A 22072-nucleotide genomic window follows, 5' to 3' on the forward strand; every position below is an offset into this window, starting at 1 on the left:
TAAATCCCCTTTCTTCCTCATTCTGATGCTTGATTTGAACTGCAGCAGATCGTCTTGACCTTGTACACATGCCTAAATGCATTGAGTTGCTGCCATGTAATTGGCCGATTAGAAATTTGCGTTAATAAGCGGATAGACAGATGTACCTAATAAAGTGGCCGGTGAGTGTATATAGCTATACTATAACTCAAACTCTTTTTTTTTTTTTTACTCTGAAATGATTTTCATTCAAAAATTACTAGTAAGTTTTATATGCAATTACTGAGATTAACCTGAATTAACCTGAATGTCTCTTTAAAATAGTTTGCTGCTCTTAAAAAGCCTATTCCATCTTTATTTATACTCTAATGGCTAAATTTGGCCACAGTGCATTAGACATTGGACATGAATTCAATTAGAAAAACTACAAAAACAAGTAAAAAAAAAAACAGCCATGCAGCTTTTCCTAAATCATTCAGCCTTAAAAAGCTTTTGCCCTTAAAAAAGTCTTCAAAGAGAAAATATTTTCATATGTCTTTATCAGATTCCTACTCAATGCATCATCTGCACCAACTTTCAGCAAAAAACACAGTATAATATCATGTAAATGATTAAAGCAAACCTACATATTTCTTGAGAGATTTCAGACTTGAAATGATCTGCTCATGGATGTTATCAAGATTACAAATTATTAAATCTAACATGCCTCAATGACTCATTTGTCTATATGAAACTGCATTATGTAGTATATCTCCAGCATTATATCAGTAGTCCTGCTCTCTGCTAATGCCTCTGACTGATAAAAGCACATAGTCATCCACTTCTGGAGTTTTACATTTTCCAAAGTGCCACTTATTTTGTTCTGGATGGTCTAGACAAACAGTTTATCAAGTCTCTATGATCGTCTGATGATCATTTTTATTATCGTTTTCAGATAGAAATGTATGAAGTTTAGTCAGTGAATTAGAGCAGATTTATCCTGACTGACATGTTCAATTTTGAAGGCCGGAGGTAGAGGACGAGCGTAGTCAACTGAAAAAACACAGTCAATAAGACATCTCAGATCTGCCATCAGGTTTAAACATAGAGGACAAACACTAAAGCTTATTTGAGTGTATGCATGTAAAGGAAAACAATTCTTCGTTAGTGTTTTGGTGCAAAATTCTGCTGGTTCATGCTGTATTTTCATTTTTTCCCTGTTTATTTATGCTTTTGTACTGCATTATGGAACTTTTTTTTCAACTTTTAACCTTGAAAAGTAATAAAAAGTGACTTTTATGAACATGTTTATGGTATAAAGTGATATGTATAGTCTGTATTGGTGGTGTTTATTATGCTACAAAACCCTTCCCTGCTGAAAAATTCAGCTTAAACCAGCCTAGGCTGGTTGGCTGGTTTTAGCTGGTTGACCAGCCTGGTTTTAGAGGGGTTTTGGCCATTTCCAGGCTGGTTTCCAGCCATTTCTAGCCTGGTCTTGGCTGGTCAGGCTGGAAAATGACCTGCCAAATCCAGCTAAAACCAGCTTGGCCAGCCTGGTTTAAGCTGGATATAGCTGGTTTTGGCTGGACTCCCAGCTTGGCTAGGCTGGTCAAGCTGGTTTTAGCTGGTCATCTCCCAGCCTGACCATCTAAGACCAGGCTGGAAATGGCTGGAAACCAGCCTGGAAGTGGCCAAAACCCCTCTAAAACCAGCCTGGTCGACCAGCTAAAAACCAGCCAACCAGCCTAGGCTGGATTAAGCTGGATTTTTCAGCAGGGTTGTAATAAGCTACCAGTACATGTTCAGTTATTTTACAGTCTTATGTCTCTATATATCATTTATGGTCCATTATATTAATTCAAACGTCTAAAATGTCAATAAAAGTCACTGTTAAACTGTAGAGTTGAATTTTCAACATCTAAAATGGACAGAGCAGTGATAAACATCCCATAATGCAATTCACAAACGTAAGTAAATGGAAAAACACTTGTTAAGCACAAAATACAGACACCTAATTTACAGATTTTTTATTTTACAGTGTAGTTTTAAACTAGAATTTCACCAATATTGAGTCCATTCAGCTGCAGGAGCACTTTTAGCTTAGCTTAGCTTAGCATAGATTGTTGAATCAGATTAGGCCATTAGCATGTCATTCAGAAATGAAACAGAAAGTTTTGAAAAGTTTCCTATTTGGTGTTGCTGATGATTTATATAGGAATTTTAATGACAGGTCGATGTTTTTAATTGGTTGTAGTCTGCTATGTCTTTGGTGGGAGCACTTTAAGCTTAGCTTAGCAACAAATGCATTCAAAAATGCTTGCAATTGTTTTGCTGGCAATAAAAATCCGAACCAAAAATTGGAGGCTGACTGCTTTTGATGCTGAATAAAACACTATTTAAAGCGCACCTATTTTTCCCCTTTTTTAAGATTTAAGATAAGTCTTTTGTATCTCCAAAATGTGTCTGTAAAGTTGCAGCTCAACATACAATTGAAGTCAGAAATATTAGCCCCCCCCCCCCCCTGTTTATTTTTTTTTCCCCAATTTCTGTTTAATGGAGAGAAGATTTGTTTAACACATTTCTAAACATAATAGTTTTAATAAATCATTTCTAATAACTGATTTATTTTATCTTTGCCATGATGACAGTAAATAATATTTTACTAGATATTCATCAAGACACTTCTATACAGCTTAAAGTGACATTTAAAGGCTTAACTGGGTTAATTGGGTTAACTAGGCAGGTTATGGTAATTAGGCAAGTTACTGTATAATAATGGTTTGTTCTGTAGACTTTCGGAAAAAAAAAAAAAAAAAACTTTGCTTAAAAGGGCTAAAAATATTGACCTTAAAATGGTGTTTAAAAAAATAATAACTGCTTTTATTCCAGCCAAAATAAAACAAATAAGACTTTCTTCAGAAGAACAAAACATTATCAGACATGCTGTGAAAATGTCCCTGCTCTGTTAAACATAATTTGGGAAATATTTAAAAAGCAAAAAAAATATATAAATCAAATGGGGGCTAATAATTCGGACTCCAACTGTACCTATCAGATTATTTATTATACCTTTCAGAAGTTAGTAAGTTTTTGCACTGAACACTATGTAGCTGTTTTTGTGGCCTGTTCATCCCACCCACCGTTCCCATGTGCCTGTCAGAGTGTGCCACAACCTACGCCTTGGCTGCTTCAGATAAACAGCAGTCACAGACCTGAAAGAAGCAGATCTCATGTAACATTTGAGAGAAATACTACAGTAAAAAACTTTCCCAATGATTATTTGATGTATTTGTTGTGGAGTTGCTACGATGAGTCACACAAAATGTCGTTACAAAGTTCACGCTCGCACACAGACACACAGCAGGGACACACACACACAGTGTGCGCATTTAACTTTGCATTTTTTTACGCACATATGTGACAGGATACACATTAATATAGACTGCTGTATGGACATATGTGATGTACAAAATAAACCTGATTTAATTTTCACAAACTGGGATAGAAGCATCTTCTTTTATAATTGTACTGACATACAGCTGTGGTGATAAAGACGGTAAAATCGCTGTAATTCATTACAATCATGCACTGTTTTAAAAACTTTTTAAACTTTTTATTTTTGATGACAGAGAGCTGAACAGATCTTTTATTCCCGGTTACTTTGCGCACGTCCTGTTTTGTTGATATAATTATACGTGTAACTATGGAGACATGTTAATACGCTGTCAATCGATTTGGTGGGCGGGGAAAGTGCACTCCTATGTCACATTGCGGTGGGCCTCAAAATGGGAAGGATTTGGATCCTATTTTACATCAGGAAATTTTTAAAAAGACTCTTATTGTGTTTATATCACCCCAATATGACTGTGGACACACTATACCCACACATAGTTCTGTCCAAACAGCTTACAAAAGTTGATTTTCATCATAGGTGCCCTTTAAAGAAATGCATAAAGAAAGCATAGCGTAATGTACAGATTAAAGGTTATCTGTAGACTTATGTGTAACACGAAGCAAGTTACTGGATACATCAACACTACAGACCAGTGTCAAGGGTTAATCTCTGGGGGGCTCTTAAGTATTCAACATGGCTATCTTTCCTATCTGGAACATGAGAGCAGTCTGGAAAGGCATGTATAGACAGTTAAGGGTTATTGCTCTAAATGTTGCTTTTGACAAGTCAACCTGTGTCTAAAGCCTTACCGCAAACACTAATCTAAAATGAGCAGCAGAGACTGAAATGAAGGCCTTTTGGTGACAGAGACACTGAAGAAAGTGAGAGGAAAATTGTTCCTTGAATTTCATCACAGATCACAGACTGATGACTGTAATTTTAAAGTAATGCATGTGATTTTGGTCAATCTAAAAAATAAAGAAAAAGACGACGAATAATTGGGACTACAGATTCATGCCGTTGGCGGAGCCAATGCTGACAGAAATTATACACATCACCTTTCAATTATAGACACGGAAAATACACTATTTCACCTTTAAAGTGATAGTTCACACCGAAATAAACAATTCTGTCACTCTTACCGATGCTATGCCATTTCAGACTCGTACGATGCTGTTTAATTTGTTTAAAGGGATGGTCCAGGCTGTATTTTAAGGTTTTGTTGTGTTTATAAGATGCAAAGCAATGTGTGTTCATGCTTTATCATGTTATTGTTTTATATATCTTACTTTGATTATATACAGTACAGCTACTCAACTAATGCCTAGTTCAGACTGCATGATTTTCAAAGTAGTCGTGTCACAGATGTTTTCACAATGCATGACTATCTGGGCTAGCCATGGGCGTAAATCTGATTTAACAGTAGGGGGGACAATAAATATAACATTTCTTTTGAGCATTTTTTTGAAGGGGACACAAATAATACAGCCAAATTTTACTCATAAAGATATGCAGTTAAAAATGGTTTCATTATAAATATTAGTATAGCATAGAGACTTCATCATTATGATTATTCTCAAAGTTTTTCGTAGGTTCGATGACAGCAAATTTTTCTTCAAAACTATTTATCGCATTGTTTGTTGTGTTGTTTACAGTCAACAGTCTGACTCCTGAAGCAGAATAAATGTAGGAAAAGACATTTTCCATACTCATAATAACTAACTTTAAAACGTTAAAATAACCAATCATATTGTACTATATCAGTGAGCCTGTGAAATCTGCTAAACAGCCACAACTCAGAAAACATAAAAAAAATTGTTCACCGCAATAAATTTATGAAAGAGTCTGTATTAACTACATTGAGGAGAATCGCTTAAAAGGTGGGTTAAAAACCCCTACTTACAACAGTAACTCAGCCGCAGCCACACACCTGACGTGTGTGCGTGTGTGAGTAGGTGAGATGAGTGGAAGCACGGAGTGGACCGAACCAATCTAAGGAAGGGGAGGGGGAACTCAACTGTTTCTAAATGCATTTTAAATGATAAATGCGGTTTTCTTTCTACTTAGACTATTATTTTAGCTATATATACATATATTTTTCACAACTGAGAGTTTTTATTTTTTATAATTAATTTATTAATTATAACTTTTTTGGGGGGGCAACCCTCTTATGGGAGGGGACAAGTCCCCCCTGTCCCCCCCGGGATTTACGCTCATGGGGCTAGCGTTCAGCCTGTGCTGTGTTTACACTGGATGGATCGGCGACAGGAGAGTTCACAGTGCATGACTTAAAGGTTCAGGACACCCCGGAGAACTTTTTTTTTTTATATTAACAGATGTGTGTGTGTTGAGCATCAGTTAAGACAATGTTAGCACCTGTCAGCTTTAATTGTGGGGAAAACTGGATAATTTTGAGCTTTTGTCAGCTAATTTCAGCTTCCGGGTTTAAAATGATTTTTGTGGCGGGATCAAAATCGGCGACGTAGCGCAGAACATATTGTAAATCAGTGAGCCTGTGAAATCTGCTAAACAGCCACAACTTAGAAAACATAAAAAAAAATTGTTCACCGCAACAAATATATGAAAGAGTCTGTATTAACTACATTGAGGAGAATCACTTTAAGGTGGGTTAAAAAACCCCTACTTACAACAGTAACTCAGCCGCAGCCACACACCTGACGTGTGTGCGTGTGTGTGAGTAGGTGAGATGAGTGAAAGCACGGAGTGGACCGAACCAATCTAAGGAAGGGGAGGGGTAACTCAGCTGTTACTAAATGCATTTTAAATGATAAATGCGGTTTTCTTTCTACTTAGACTATTATTTTAGCTATATATACATATATTTTTCACAATTGAGAGTTTTTATTTTTTATAATTAATTTATTAATTATAATTTTTTTGGGGGGGGGCACCCCTCTTATGGGAGGGGACATGTCCGCCCTGTCCCCCCCAGGATTTACGCCCATGGGGCTAGCGTTCAGCCTGTGCTGTGTTTACACTGGATGGATCGGCGACAGGAGAGTTCACAGTGCATGACTTAATAATAGGAAGAATCGCCGACAACTTTGTTCAAACTACTTCTCAAAATCAAACACACGAAGTGGCATGGAAACAACGCAATGTCACGTAATTTATATCTTGTTATTAACTACACAATGAGAAAGACACCTTTATTGAGGTAGAAAATGTACTTATTTTGCTCACCTGGCTTTGAAGGGAGCAATTTCTCTCAAACTTTTTTTTTTTTTGGTTGTGCGTATTGCTCAGATGACACCAAATTTCCAGGTGCTCTCACTGTAAATGTCATCGTTATCTGAATCACTGCTTATGCTAGGCTTTGCCTCATTCTTGTTTTTGATAAATATGTGCTAATTAAACAATTACAGGTGACCTAATGAATAAATATGAATAATTATGACCTAATGTACAGTCTCTGGCTGCACAAAGCCAGGCAGCCATCGCCGATTGGGACAAATGCTTAACATTTATTATTATTTTTATTATTGTTTTTATTACTATTACTATTATTATTATCCTCATCATCATAATATCACATCTAGCAAGAGATAAAAGCTGCCTGCATGTAAAAACAATACATATTTAAAAAAATATAAATAAATAAAACGGACCCGCCCACATTTAAAAAATGGTTCAGCCCTTCTGGCATTAGCCAAAATTGCAAGATGGCCAGTCCACCCCAGTTTCTTACGTGAGAAATGACTAATAAAAGACTAATAAAACTATAATAAAAGGCATAAAATGGTCAAACTTCTTGCTCTACTAACAAGTGCGTTCATGATTATACATAAAAAGTAGAATAATATAAGAATAAAATATCAGTTTGCTTGGTCTAGCATCGTAATGAGCTGTTTTAACATCTAAAATTGAGTGAAAGTCAATGAGTCTGGAAGTGGTGAGCCAAAAAGATTCCAATGGCTGCCTTCGCTCGTGTGCAGGAATAAGGTCTTTAGGAGACTGTCTGTATTTAGGACTCTCGTGTGAGATTTCTGTGCTGTTCTTGTCTGTAGGCTGTAATGCACACGTTTTCTCTGATTAGAGGTGACTTTCAGCGTGGCACAGGAAAGCAGATCTGATCTCTTCATTCAGCTGGTGTTTGTCCATCTGCTTTTGCTCTCAGTGTCCAAACACACACACACACACACTACTAATAAAGCCGACAGGTAAACGACAGGTAACACACTCCTGCTGCCCGCAACACAAGCCGGACAGGAGAAATCAAAGACGACAAACAACAGTTAGTTAAGACTTTACTAAACCCAAAGGAAACATGTGCATTTCATACTGCACCACTCACATGAAACCCCCCACTTTCGGCTCAGGTCTACCCTAGAATTTTTTTTCCAAAGATGCATAATAATGGTGGAGCTCCGCGATCAGAGGCAGGAGTGGGCGTGGCCAGCAGGGGAGAAGGAGGGGAGCGAACAACTGTTGTCAGTCGGCTCACAAAATGAGACTCAAACCGTGAGGAGACACATGATTTAATAGTTTACAAAGTTAACATGCAAATAAATAAACAGTAATTTAATGCCCTGCTACATTTGTTATTCGTAATTTTATATACAGATAACCACAATTTATATCATTATAAAGATAGTCGTGTTCATATAAACACTATAAATGAGGACTTATCGCTCAATCCCCGGGTCTGAATCATGCAGACTCAGTGCAGCAGGTCTCTTGCCCTGTCTATTTTAACTATTAGCCCTGCTGGTAATCTGGAGGATTTAGGCGAACACAGCAGCATGGCGATGTGTCTAAATGTGAACGAACTCCTGATAAAAGACAAAATCCGCCATTCTCTAATTCTCGTACAGCTCTCCCGACAAAAATGCTTATAGCACACAAACAGCTTTGCTGTATCGGCCCTGACAGCATCGCGGGGAAAAACATGCAACAAACCCTGTGGATCATGGAAACAGACACATACGACCCTTCATGAACAGCTAAATACTGTATGCCGGGGGTCCGTGGACGCTATCTCACCTACCATCAACGTGTCTCACAGCTTGGCACTGGCAGTGTCTTGCCTTCGGAAAGCATGTGCAGTCATGAATAATTATGAAGCCGGCTCTTCGCATAGGATAAGAAAACTCCACTATGAATAATAATGAGAAACTGACGAATCATCTTTGCACTTGCAGGTCTGCGCTACGTCACCGATTTAAACCGCCCCAAAAATCATTTTAAACCCAGAACCTGAAATTAGCTGACAAAAGCTCTGAATTATCCAGTTTTCCCCACAATTACAGCCAACAGGTGCTAACATTGTCCTAACTGATGCTCAACACACAAATCTGTTCAAATCTCACAAAAAGTACTCGAGGGTTTGATGAATCTTTAAAGCTGACACTAGTTCATATTTTTACACAGCTGCAATTCTACATAAATCTTCCAACATTATATCGATTAATTATACAAAGTCATAAAGAAAAAAAATATTTATAGGTGAAGAGAAGGAACAGTGCTGACGAATGCTCATGAAATAGGGTTTAGTAGCCAGTAAAACTAAATGTTTACAATTCATAATTCATTCATAATTCATAATCATATATTCAATTTATGTCATCTCTAAAATTCAAAGGTTTTCTTGAATTATTTTAGTTGTATTTGAGTTGTTGTAATCCTTCCATTATCACACTGTATGTTTTTCACCTACTTTTTTTAGCTTGTTGTTATATGGTTTAATCATCTTTTTTTTTTTTTACAACAATATCACTTTAATATGAGATTAACTCTCCATTTATGTGCAGTTAACTGGTGATCTAAGAGACCTTTAGCGAGGACAGATTACTGTGCATATGTTTAATACATGACAATAATTTGTTTTAAAAGTCAATTGTTCTTCTTTGTTTCTTTTTTTTTTAATAAATGTTTTGTCTTGTTTTGTCACATTTAAAAATGTGTGGCTAAGAAATAATTATTGTTTGGTGTGGTCCCAGATAAATTTGGTAAATCCCTAGTTTTGACTTCTGAAAAGTCATTAGAAATAAAAACTAATTGTAATACAACACTATGAAACCATGACCCATTTGCTCTCACACAACACACAAAATGTGAAATGAATGAGGAGGCATGTGGACAAAACACAAAATCTAATCTAATCTAATTTTAGCATGTCAAAGTCATATTTATGCGTATAAAAATGTTTTCCCAACAAAAAAATTGTGGCAAGTGAAAATGCAGAGTGGCTAGTGACGTTAGACAACTGCTAGCTACTGTGGCTGGTGATCAAAAAAGGTAATGTCAAGCCCTGATTATCCTTAGTTTCACTAAATTTAATAATAATTGTTTCATGAGACATTCATTTATTTTCCTTCAGCTTAGTCTCTGATTTATAAGGGGTCACCAAAGTGGAATTCATTCATTCATTCATTCATTCATTTTCTTGTCGGTTTAGTCCCTTTATTAATCCGGGGTTGCCACAGCGGAATGAACCGCCAACTTATCCAGCAAGTTTTTACGTAGCAGATGCCCTTCTAGCCGCAACCCATCTCTGGGAAACTTTCACACACACATTCACACACTCTCATACACTACGGACAATTTAGCCTGCCCAATTCACCTGTACCGCGTGTCTTTGCACTGTCGGGGAAACCCAGGCAAACGTAGGGAGAACATGCAAACTCCACACAGAAATGCCAACTGAGCCGAGGCTCGAACCAACGACCTTCTTGCTGTGAGGCGACAGCACTACCTACTGCGCCACTGCTTCACCCACCAAAGTGGAATGAACCGCCAAATATTCCAGCATATGTTTTTACACAATGGATGCCCTTCCAGACTCAACCCAGTACTGGGAAACACCCATGCACTCTCATTCACACACACACACACACTCACACTCATACACTACAGCCAAATTAGCTAATTCAATTCACCTATAGCGCATGTGGACTGTGGAGCACCCGGAGGGAAACACACGCCAACAGAACATGCAAACAGAAATGCCAACTGACCCCGCTGGGACTCAAACCAGTGACCTTTTTGCTGTGATACAACAGTGCTAATCACTGCCAGGGTTTGATGAGACATCCTAATATAATTAAAAACAAAAACAAACAACCAACCACCACCGTATCTGTTGATCAGGCCGTGGCGTGCGTGTGTCTGAAACGGAACTCTTTCCTTCAGCTTTACCTGCGTTCAGACACCAGATCTGAGCGTCTCACGTCTCTGTCAGGACGTCTGCAGTGTTTTATCGCTGTAACAGTGTCTGCGGTGTCCTTTATCGGTGTCTCGGTCAGGCCGTGTGATACTAGAGACGATTACACACACTTTACTGCGTAAAACACCATCAACTCAATCACTATAAACACACGAGAGACGCAGTTCAGTGACACTCAGAGCACAATTACCTCTGATTGATGATCAGCAAAACACTGTCTGCGTCTGGAAAAAGAAGCACCAAACAATACAGAAAAAAAAACATTTAAACAAAATAATAATAATAATATTAATAATAATAATAATAATAATAAATAAGACAAATAAATTGAAAATGAAGATAATTTTTCAAAACGTATATATACGTATATATAACGTATATATATTACATCCCTAATATATATATATATATATATATATATATATATTAGGGATGTAACGGTATTGTAAATACCGTCATACCGCAATATTAATTTTTTTCGATATTACCGTAGTCGCATGACTCGGTAAAACTATAGGTCTTCTGAGAAAATTTGCTCAGGTGAATGAAGCGAACGGGAGGTACCGGAAACTACAATTCCCATCAGCCCAGGCTTGGCCATAATCCCTTGCGGTCTGTTGTCGCTACAGATCCAGTAATGCGGAAATGGAGTGTGCTGCTAGAAGCGGGGATGAAAAAGCGCTGGAAAACCCTAAAGCGGGTGTTGTCGCCGCGCGCGTACTGAATAGTGGTGTTGTCGCGCGAGTTCTTATCAGCTGTGTTGTCGCGCGCGTACTGAATAGCGGTGTTGTCGCGCGAGTTCTTATCAGCTGTGTTGTCGCGCGCGTACTGAATAGCGGTGTTGTCGCGCGAGTTCTTATCAGCTGTGTTGTCGCGCGCGTACTGAATAGCGGTGTTGTCGCGCGAGTTCTTATCAGCTGTGTTGTCGCGCGCGTACTGAATAGCGGTGTTGTCGCGCGAGTTCTTATCAGCTGTGTTGTCGCGCGCGTTCTAATCAGCTGTGTTGTCGCGCGCGTTCTTTTCAGCTGTGTTGTCGCGCGCGTTCTTTTCAGCTGTGTTGTCGCGCGCGTTCTTTTCAGCTGTGTTGTCGCGCGCGTACTGTAAAGCGGGGACGGAGGGTATGTCACGTCGCGGGGGCACTTTTGATCATTTTGGAAGGGCACTTTCTATCCAAGATTAAAAAGGGCATGTGCACTGCACAGGTTGAGCCCTGTGTGTGCACGTGCCTGCAAGTTGGGGAATACGACTAATAATCAGTCATGGGGACTGCAGAAACACAGCACACTGTTCAGATTGATGCAGACATGAGATCTCTATCTCACTCATGGTTTGTCCTCTCAAGTGGGGGAAAGACAATGCACAACGTTACCCCACTGCTGTCAACCTGGGCCAAGTCATATCTCTCTGTCCCAGAAACCTCAGTCCCAAATGAGAGGGTTTTTTTTCTGTTGCAGGGAACATTGTAAATACCCAGAGATACCAGCTTTTACCAGATTATATTTATATGATAATTTTCCTTTAAACCCATCTCCATCTAAGTGAGTGAGTGATTAAATGTTGAATGTGATGAGTTTTCAACAATACTAAATTGAAACTTTATTTTTTTACATGGTTTAATATTTTTTTGTTATTAAAATTGAAGTTCCTGTTTCAAAGCTTACAGATAGATGGCTAATTTGTATGTCATTGACACTTTTGGCACTTTTTTTGAGTATTTTCATAAGTTTTGTTTTAAATGATTCAATAAATACCGTACCGTGACATTCATACCGAGGTATTACCGTACCGTGAAATTCTGATACCGTTACATCCCTAATATATATATATATATATATATATCATGCATATGCATATATCATATGCATTTGTTTATATGGAAAAACATGTCTTTCATCAAAGAAGGTCCATACTGACTAAAAAGGCAGATACTGATGAGATCAGAGCCTGGTGTGTGGACTTTGGGGGTTTTATGATGTGGTCACATGTTGATTGGTCAGTTTAAATGTCTCAGCAATTGGGTTTTAGTCACATGGTCAATAAAGATAAAAAAAAAATAGGTGTACCACTCTGCTCTGTCTCTTTTCCTGGCCTGTCTTTTCATGCTCTGCTCCTCTCCTCTGGAGTCTATCTTCTCTGACTCTACAGCAATCAGGCTAACTTCTGGGCCTGCTCTCTTTGTCTCTCTCTCCCTCCCCCTGTGTCTCTCCTTCTACCTCTGGTAACTTTAATTTTACATTTAAGCTGGGTACAATTAATATCATATGTTTTATCATTTCATATTTTATAATTTTATACAGTTGTTTTGTAATTAATTCAGTTGTACCATAGAGAATTCTTGCCATTAATTCACCTCATTACCAATATTTGTGAATTACTTTTGATTTGACATTAACACTTAATTGTTCCATATTGCAACACAATACAATCACATAATATCAACGCTCTCCCACATTTATAGTTATTAATGCTGACCTTATTTCCGTTTTTGGTATGAGATTGCAGTTTGACTAGAAATGTACAGTTTTTTTTTACCTTCATGCTAATAACTTTTTAGTCACTCGGCAGAACTACAGTACAAACCGCTGTGGTTAAAACCCATTCTTACAATATATGTAAGAAATGTTTAGCAATGTTTTTCTAAGTTTTCTAAAGTATTAGAGTAAAAAGGGGTCTGGAAAAAGGATAAAACAATTTTAATAAATGTTTAGAACAAGCGCAATAAATACATATTTATGTGGTTTTATATATTTATATCATATTAGCCTTAAAAGCCCAGTGCAAAAAAACAGCAACAACCTTTTCCCAGCTATAATAAAGACACTTCAAACAGCTATAATAAATAATCTGATGGGTGTTTTGAGCTGAAACTTTACAGACACATTGTGGGGACACAAAAGACTTATATTAAATATGAAAAAGGGGTAACCTATGTGCCCTTTAAAGACTGCTGTATTATAAACTCCAAAAATTAACTAAATTAGACCCTTTTTCTGTATGTCGTGATTCATTCATTCATTCATTTTCTTGTCGGCTTAGTCCCTTTATTAATCCGGGGTCGCCACAGCGGAGTGAACCGCCAACTTATCCAGCAAGTTTTTACGCAGCAGATGCCCTTCCAGCTGCAACCCATCTCTGGGAAACATTCACACATACATTCACACACACACTCATACACTACGGTGTATGAGGACAATTTAGCCTACCCAATTGACCTGTACCCCATGTCTTTGGACTGTGGGGGAAACCAGAGCACCTGGAGGAAACCCACGCGAAGGCAGGGAGAACATGCAAACTCCACACAGAAACGCCAACTGAGCCAAGGTTTGAATCAGCGACCCAGCGACCTTCTTGCTGTGAGGCGACAGTACTACCCACTGCGCCACTGCGTCACCATGTTTCATGATTCATGTTTTTTATTTTTCCCTGTTTATCTAAGGTTTTGAATTGCATCATGGGATCTTTATCTTTTTCCTAACAACTTTTAACCTTAAAAAGTTAGAAGAAGTGACTTTTATAAACATTTTAATAGCATAAAGCAGTGTTTCTCAACCATGTTCCTGGAGGCCCACCAGCACTGCATGTTTTGGAGCTCCCCTTTCTCTGTCACACCCATTACAGGCCTCTGCTAATGAGCTGATGATCTAAATCAGGTGTGTTTGGTTAAGGAGACAAGGAAAATGTGCAGAGCTGGCAGTCCTCCAGGAACATGGTTGAGAAACACTGGCTTAAAGGGATACATGTCTGGGTTGGTGTTGTATATTATGCTGCAAAAAACCCTTGTAATAAACTGCCAGTACATTTTCTGCTATTTCCACAGATTTATTTCTCTATATACAGTTGAAGTCAGAATTATTAGCCCCCCTTTGAATTTTTGTTGCTTTTTTCAATATTTCACATATTATATTTGACAGAGCAAGGAAATTTTCACAGCATGTCTGATAATGTTTTTTCTTCTGGAGAAAGCCTTATTTGTTTTATTTCGGCTAAAATAAAAGCAGTTATTAATTTTTTAAACATCATTTTAAGGACAAAATTATTAGCCCCTTTAAGCTAACTTTTTTTCCGATAGTCTACAGAACAAACCATCGTTATACAATAACTTGCCTAATTACCCTAACCTGCCTAGTTAACCTAATTAACCTAGTTAAGCCTTTAAATGTCACAGTAAGCTGTATGAAGTGTCTTGAAAAATATCTAGTAAAATATTATTTACTGTCATCATGGCAAAGATAAAATAAATCAGTTATTAGAAATGAGTTATTAAAACTATTATGATTAGAAATGTGTTGTAGAAATCTTCTCTGTGTTGAACAGAAATTGGGGAAAAAATAAACAGGGGTTCTAATAATTCAGGGGGGCCAATAATTCTGACTTCAACTGTATGTATTATTTCCTATGCATTATAGTATTTCAATCTACTAAAATGTTAATAAAAGTCACTTTGTTAAACTGCAGAGTTAAGTTTTCAACATCTAAAGTCATCAGAGCAGAGATTAACATCCCATAATGCAATTCACCACCGTAAATAAACAGAAAACGCAACATAAAGAAACATGCATTAACAGATATGTTAGGTGTACTTCAGAGTTCATTTCGTACTTAAGAGTCTAGAACTGAACAGGAGTGACCTGGTAGGTTTATTTAGTGTGGTAAAGTTACCAGTACTATAGTGAAACATCAGGACTGGACTGACCTGTAATGATGCCAGCAGATGTCAAGCACACGGACTGACGACAGACACACGATCTGCGCTCCATAATTGATCAGAGAAAGAGCCGTCCAGTGTCATTCCCTGCACTGGAAATGTTGTGAGGCACAAATGTCATGATTTTAACACCATCAATAATTCAGCTGAAAGAAAGCCTTTGTAAATGAGCATTTACATCTGAATGGATCTCACTGAAGGCAAACAGTTGAAATTAATCCGTCACACACACTTTCTTAACACAATTAATAATGATTCATCTGGTACAAAAGATGAATAAAAAGCAAACACGTCCCTTTGTTTTGTCATGAAAAAGACTTTAGATATGATATAATTATTAAGTGCTCTTTTTTGACAAGCTTCTCAGAGATTTCAAGTTTGGGGTTGCCGGATACCAAAAGGTTAGATTCTCCAAATCAAAAAAAAAAATAATAATAATTAATAATAATAATAAATGTCAGGAGGGGCGTCAAGGTGGCTTAGTGATTAGCACTGTCACCTGAATTAATATTTGTGATGAATAAAGAATAAAATACAATGAGTAAAAATCATTGAGAAATAACATGTATTTTTCTTCGCCTATAAAGCAGTCATTTTTACTACACTATGCATTTAAAGTCAGAAACGGAGATAAGATTTCCTTAACACATTTCTAATCATAATAGTTTTAATAACTCATCTCTAATAACTGATTTATTTTATCTTTGCCATGATGACAGTAAATTAAATTTGACTAGATATTCATCAAGACACTTCAATACAGCTTAAAGTGACATTTAAAGGCTTAACTAGGTTAATTAGGCTAACCAGGCAGGTTAGGGTAATTAGGCAAGTTATTGTATAACGATGGTTTGTTTTGTAGACTATCGAAAAAAATTGCTTAAAGGGACTAATAATATTGACCTTAAAATGTTTTTTTTTTTTTTATTTAAAGCTGCTTTTATTCTAGCCGAAATAAAACAAGTAAAACTCTAGAAAAAAATATTATTAGACATGCTGTGAAAATTTCCTTGCTCTCTTAAAGATAATTTGGGAATTGTTATAAAAGAAAAAAAAAATCAAAGGGGGGCTAATAATTCCGACTTCTACTGTAGTTGAAGTCAGAAAGTTTTAAATAAAATAATGATTATTGGAGAGAGGTAACAAGAACTAAAATTTTCAGATTTTGTATTTAAAATTGATTGTTTTAAAATTTTCAGTTCTTGAAAAATAAATAAATATTATTTTATTTATAATGTAAAAGTAATATAAGTAATGGTGAAATAAATAATCCTTGATTATTTTGTAAAATATTTGATTTATTGTACTTGATTTATTATATTATTGAAAAAAATTATGAATTATTATAGTTATTTTGTCATCTCCTGGAATTATTATGATTACTATCATTATTATTGTCATTATTATTATTTTTGATTCCTAATTTCAGACACTGTGTCAGTTAAATTTCAGTAATTTATTAAAAAAAAAAAAAAAAGGAGAATGGTGACGCGGTGGCACAGTAGGTAGTGCTGTCGCCTCACAGCAAGAAGGTTGCTGGTTCAAGCCTCAGCTGGGTCAGCTGGCGTTTCTGTGTGGAGTTTGCATGTTCTCCCTGCATTCCGGAATGAACTGCCAACTTATCCAGCATATGTTTTACGCAGCAGATGCTCTTCCAGCTGCAACCCAGTACTGGCAAAAGCCCATACACACTCATTCACACACATACACTACGAACAATTTAGTTAATTCAATTCATCTATAGCGCATGTCTTCGCACTGTGGGGGAAACCGAAGCAGCTAGAGGAAACCCACGTCAACACGGGGAGAACATGCAAACTCCACACAGAAATACCAACTGATCCAGCCTGAACTCGAACCAGTGACCTTCTTGCTGTGAGATGACAGTGCTAACCACTGAGCCACCGTGCCGCCCCATGCATACCTCATTTTGTTGTTTTCTTGTTATTATTTATATTAAAAACTTGCATATTTAAAAGAAAAAAAAAACACAAAATAAAAGAAAAGACACAAAGTCCTTCTCAACTGTTATCATCATCCTCACTGCACAATGCATTATTTAATATGCAACTTTCCATTATTTATTTTTCTGTATTATTTAAACAGCTTAAGTGTGTTTTCTTGTTGTGACTCAATTGGGATCCTGGGTTTTGCAATTGTCTGAGAGTTTGATCAGATGCTCAGATTTTGCTTCAGATATTCCATTCATTCATTCATTCATTCATTTATCCATTCATTTTCCTCCAGCTTAGTCCCTTTTTTCCATCAAGGGTCACCATAGCGAAATGATTCGCCAACTACTCCAGCATATGTTGCCCTTCTGGCTGCAACTCATAACTGGGAAACATCTATACACACTCATACACTACGGACATTTTAGTTTATTTAATTCACCTACAGCTCATGTGTTTGGACTGTGGGGGAAACTGGAGGAAACCTTCACCAACACGGGGAGAACATGCAGACTCCACACAGAAATGCCAACTGACCCAGCCGGTTATATACAGTTGAAGTCAGAATTATTAGCCCCCCTGTTTATTTTTTTTCCCCAATTTCTGTTTAACAGAGAGAGGTTTTTTTTTTCAGCACATTTCTAAACATAATAGTTTTAATAACTCATCTCTAATAACTGATTTATTTTATCTTTGCCATGATGACAGTAAATAATATTTGACTAGATATTTTTCAGACACTTCTATACAGCTTAAAGTGACATTTAAATGCTTAACTAGGTTAATTAGGCAGGTTAGGGTAATTAGGCAAGTTATTGTATAATGATGTTTTTTTTCTTCTTTTTTCTGTAGACAATCGAAACAAATATAGCTTAACAGGGCTAATAATATTGACTTCAAAATGGTGTTTAAAAAATTAAAAACTGCTTTTATTCTAGCCGAAATAAAACAAATAAGACTTTCTCCAGAGGAAAAAATATTATCAGACTTACTGTGAAAATTTCCTTGCTCTGTTAAACATCATTTGGGAAATATTTAAATAAAGAAAAAAAATTCAAAGGGGGGTGAATAATTCTGACTTCAACTGTATATATAAAATCAAAATAACTAATTCAATGGAAATATAATTCTTAAAAATCAATGAAATTTTTAAAGTCAATATTTCGTCTTCAAGAATTACACAACACTCTACAAAATGCACAATATTTTAGTCTGCGGACTGCAGAAGAGCATCTAAAACCTAACCTAAACTGTTTCTGTTGAGTAAATCTGAAGAGCTCAAATGCCAATCATTTGCTGCATATTTGGATTAATAGTTTCACTATTTTCAGCCTAAAGTACATGTGCATCTTCTAAATCAGGAATTCTTAACCGGTGGGCCACGGTCCACTAGTGGGCCTCAGTGATCCTGCAGGTGGGCCGCGAGTTAGCTTAAAATTAACCTAAATATTATACTAGAATTATTTGATTTCATTATTAAATATATAATATTGAAATGATCGAAGTAATGGTATTTCTCGTTTTCTGTGATTGAACAGGTTAATTCGGACTCACTGTTAAATGTAGACTGTGGCTTAAAATTCCAACCGCTGTGCGTCAACTATGTCCTCAGTTGTATAAATTGAAAGGTAACGATGATTAGAGTTTTAAAAACCAGCTCACACGTGCCTCACGTCCACGACTCGTACTGTATTAGAGTCGCACAAGTCCATTAATTCACAAACTATGCGTGCTCTCTTTGTGTGAATACTTTCAAATATCCATATAGTAATCTATCTATCTATCTATCTATCTATCTATCTATCTATCTATCTATCTATCTATCTATCTATCTATCTATCTATCTATCTATCTATCTATCTATCTATCTATCTATCTATCTATCTATCTATCTATCTATCTATCTATCTATCTATCCATCCATCTACCCCCTCTCTCTCTCCATCCATCTATCCATCCATCCTCCATCCATCCATCCATCCATCCATCCATCCATCCATCCATCCATCCATCCATCCATCCATCCATCCATCCATCCATCCATCCATCCATCCATCCATCTATCTATCTATCTATCTATCTATCTATCTATCTATCTATCTATCTATCTATCTATCTATCTATCTATCTATCTATCTGTCTGTCTGTCTAATACTGTACTGTTTTCTACATCTATCCGTCTGTCTGTCTGTCTATTTATGTATCCATCCATCCATCCATCCATCCATCTATCTATCCGTCCATCCATCCATCTGTCCAAATGAACGTAACGTGTTTTATAACGGACGTGCGCCCGTACAGTAGGATACATCGAGATTCGGTGGCGTATCAGTGATCCGTCCTGTCAGCGAACTATAATAATGTCAACTACAATAATGTAGCTACAAACCAAACCACCGAGGTGTTTCGCATGTTTTATGGTGTTTTACATTTATTTTTAATGGATATGAATAGTGGATCAATAGATGAATGGTAGTCAGTCTAATTCAAAGCAGCAGCAGCTGATTTTTTGCCATCTCCTGTTGTCCAGTCCAACACAATCTCACGGCAATTCGTAGCTTTTTCATTTAGTGGCTAATTCGTACAAATTCGTACGATCTAATTCGTACATTTTAGTACGATTTGCTCATCCCCCAATGACGGTTGGGTTTAGGGGTGGGGTTAGGTGCCACGCCTCCTTTTTAAATTCGTACATTTTCTTACGACTGAACTCCTACGAATTCGTACGAATTAGCCACTAAACTGCCAAAACGTAAAATACTTACGTTTTCTTGTGAGATCAGGCTGTCCAGTCAGGTTTATTTATTAAAGAAAAGGCGCAAATACTCTGCAGTTGTAAAAAAAAAATAACTGAAATAAAAAATTCAGGAGCTTCGAACCTGTCTGTGCATTATTTTTGTTTTTTAATATTTGAATATATATTATTTAAAGTTTTTTACATATAATAATAGAACGCAAAAGAAATGTTGGCTAATAAATAAAGCTTTAAAGTAAGCCTTTTCTCTAGACAATCAGTTTGGGCCTTCAAAAACATTTTTAGAGAGTGAGGTGGGCCTCGAAGTGAAAAAGGATGAGAACTTCTGTTCTAAATGACAAAGACATGATGTTCATCAGATTACACTGAACATGCAGATTAAATCTCAGTCTCTGCTGAATATTCACAGCTCATTTCATTCCCTTGTCTTGCGTTAGAATTATTAATGATACCTGCTGGGGCTGTAGACACTGATGAACTGCTCTGGGTGTGGAGAAGCGCTGATCCAGCATCTTCGAAAAGACCCTCAATGTCCCGAATGAGCTTTAATAATCAACTCAAACTCTACTAAACTCATCAACCGAGCTCCTGCTGGCTTTTGAAGAAAACCTGCTTAATGAAACAGCAGAGATATTAATATCGCTACAAAGGATTTTCAGCAAATCAGCACATTAGAATGAGTTGTGAAGGATCGTGTGAGACTGGAAGAAAGATGCTGATATTCAGATTTGAATCACAGGAGTTTGCATATTTCTAAAGAAGCTGTTCACATGGAATTAAACCCAATTTTGGTAAAAACTCAAACAATACAAGCATAAAAAAAATATGGAAAAGGAGTTATGTGTCATAATGAAATGAAAAAAAGGGAATATGCTGAACTACTGAAACATATTTAATACTTTATATAAAAGGCTTTTGGTGATGCAGGATAAAGATGCCTCTCATATGGAGAATGAAGTCACATGCATTGCTCAGGTGTGAGTTTTTTTACAGACTTTTTCAAAGTTATGCTTCTGTGGGTCTCACCTATCAAATCTGAGCTTTATTTTGTATTCTCTATTGGATTCAAGTCAGGTGATTGGCTTGGCCATTCTACAGCTTGATTTTCTTTCTCTGAAAGCATTTGAGAGTCTCATTGGTTGTGTTTTGGATCATTGTCTTGCTGAAATGTCCACTCTGGTTTCATCTTCATCCTCCTGCTATTGTAGATGTTTGACTGAAGCAGCTGATATTCATTTACACTGAGGAAGGGCAGAGGGTTGCTGAAGAACTGCTGAGAGATTTCAGCTGCTGTCTGGGCTTTCACTGCCTTTCTAGACCTCCCTTTCTTCATGTGTTCAATACTTTTACCCTGCGTCACTTCCTTTTATTACACATAACTTAATTTGTAAAATTATTAGTTTTGTTTTCTTTGTATATATGGATTTCTTTGGTTGTTATCAACCTCTGTCAACAGCACCTTTAGAAATATGCTTTCTGAGGAAAACGGTGATTTATTTTCCTTACTGCATGTGTATATTTATATTCTTTTTCAAGAGCCATTGAGTATTTAAAATCCTGAAGGGACTGTGTGTGTACAAAATTACGATCTACAAGATCTACGATCTACAAGATCTATCGTAATATCAACAAAGAACCCAATAATGTACTGTTTTCTACATTTGTCCGTCTGTCTATTTATCCGTCCGTCCGTCCATCCGTCCGTCCGTCCGCCCGTCCGTCCGTCCGTCCGTCCGTCCGTCCGTCCGTCCGTCCGTCCGTCCGTCTATCTATCTATCTATCTATCTATCTATCTATCTATCTATCTATCTATCTATCTATCTATCTATCTATCTATCTATCTATCTATCTATCTATCTATCTATCTATCTATCTATCTATCTATCTATCTATCTATCTATCGTAATATCAACAAAGAACCCAATACTGTACTGTTTTCTACATCCATCCATCTGTCTATTTATCTATCCGTCCATCCATCCATCCATCCATCCATCCATCCATCCATCCATCCATCCATCCATCCATCCATCCTACCATCTATCTATCTATCTATCTATCTATCTATCTATCTATCTATCTATCTATCTATCTATCTATCTGTCTGTCTGTCTGTCTGTCT

The 22072-nt window shown here is 36.9% G+C and overlaps 2 protein-coding genes and 1 long non-coding RNA gene across 3 annotated transcripts in view; 2 read left to right on the plus strand and 1 right to left on the minus strand.

Annotated features, from left to right (window-relative positions):
* Positions 1–22072, plus strand: part of ifih1 (interferon induced with helicase C domain 1) — a 751550-nt gene that overhangs the window by 524764 nt on the left and 204714 nt on the right. The window lies entirely within an intron of this gene.
* kcnh7b (potassium channel, voltage gated eag related subfamily H, member 7b) overlaps positions 1–22072 on the plus strand; it is a 190028-nt gene that overhangs the window by 51732 nt on the left and 116224 nt on the right.
* LOC147835438 (uncharacterized) lies at positions 9064–10779 on the minus strand. Its single transcript, XR_015500150.1, has 2 exons — positions 10200–10779; positions 9064–9896 (listed from the first exon to the last, which is right to left on the minus strand). It is a non-coding gene; the product is annotated as an uncharacterized LOC147835438 (long non-coding RNA).

The sequence above is a fragment of the Danio rerio genome, chromosome 9, assembly GCF_052040795.2.
Source record: "Danio rerio strain M-AB ecotype USA chromosome 9, GRCz13ab, whole genome shotgun sequence".
NCBI lineage: Eukaryota > Metazoa > Chordata > Actinopteri > Cypriniformes > Danionidae > Danio > Danio rerio.